This window comes from Procambarus clarkii, chromosome 25, assembly GCF_040958095.1.
Source record: "Procambarus clarkii isolate CNS0578487 chromosome 25, FALCON_Pclarkii_2.0, whole genome shotgun sequence".
Classification (NCBI taxonomy): Eukaryota; Metazoa; Arthropoda; class Malacostraca; order Decapoda; family Cambaridae; genus Procambarus; species Procambarus clarkii.
Window position 1 is genome coordinate 32,318,333 of NC_091174.1, and position 1,172 is coordinate 32,319,504.

The window sequence follows — 1,172 nt, forward strand, 5'->3', positions numbered from 1 at the left end:
AACTATCTCCTTGTTCTCACGAAGGCTTTTAGCTGCCGCTTTAAGCTCGGGGGACAGTATGGTGCTTCTGTAGTTGCCTCGATTCTTTCCTCCTTCTGCAATAAGTTCTGCTTGTAAGGTATCTTTGGTAGTGACCTTCTTTTGTGTCTCGAGGTCGAATATGTCGTCCAACAGAATTTCCAACTCTACTTTCCGGGCCATCTCACTCGGTCTGGACATAACATGACAGTTTATGCCCAGATTTAGGAGAGTGACTTGGTCCTCAGTGAGGTTAATTCCTGCAAGGTTCAGGAAGCCATCTCTTGGTCGTGGAATTGCCATAGGTCCTCCATATAACGTTGTTAGTTTCTTGATAATCCTTGTTTCAGTGCTGAGGTGATGTCGGTCTGTGAGGATGTCGAGGTGTTGTTCAATGCGTCAACAACGTCTAGTCAACAACGGCTTCTCCAATGGTTTCGTCGAAGACACCATAAGAAGGAAAGTGAAACGCCATGCAACCTCTGAAGAGAAAACTAACACAACACTTATACCCCCTATTAGACTATTTTAAAGGAACTTCTTTTCCACATCTCATAAAACGGAGGAAAGGGTCCTGAAAGATATTGTTAATAGAAACGTTATCCCTACAGACAAAAATCAGAGGATACAACTGACGATTTACTATAAAACCAGAAAAACGGCCAGCCTACTCATGAGAAACTCTCCAGACACAAAGCAAAACGCTTGAAAAGAGACCAACGTCGTCTATGCCTTCAAATGCCCTCTTGGGGACTGTAAGCTCCAAAAAACCCAGTATATAGGCAAGACAACAACATCTCTTTCTAGGCGTTTAATGATGCATAAGCAACAGGGCTCCATTAAGGAACATATAATCTCTTCCCACAACCAAACCATCACAGAGAAATCCTAGTAAACAACACAGAAATCATCGATAGATACAGCGATAGCAGGCGGCTTGACGTTTGCGAGGCACTACACATTAAAAAGTCAACACCAGCAATCAACAGCCAATTAATGCACAACTATATTCTACCCACCTCAAGACTCCGCTCCAATATAGAAGCATCAAGAAATATGGACCAATAGGCTTTCTACAATAACTTCCATTCAATACCCATTGTTTCGTGTTCTGTCTTGTGTTGATGAAATTAATACCCTATTATTGCCACCTC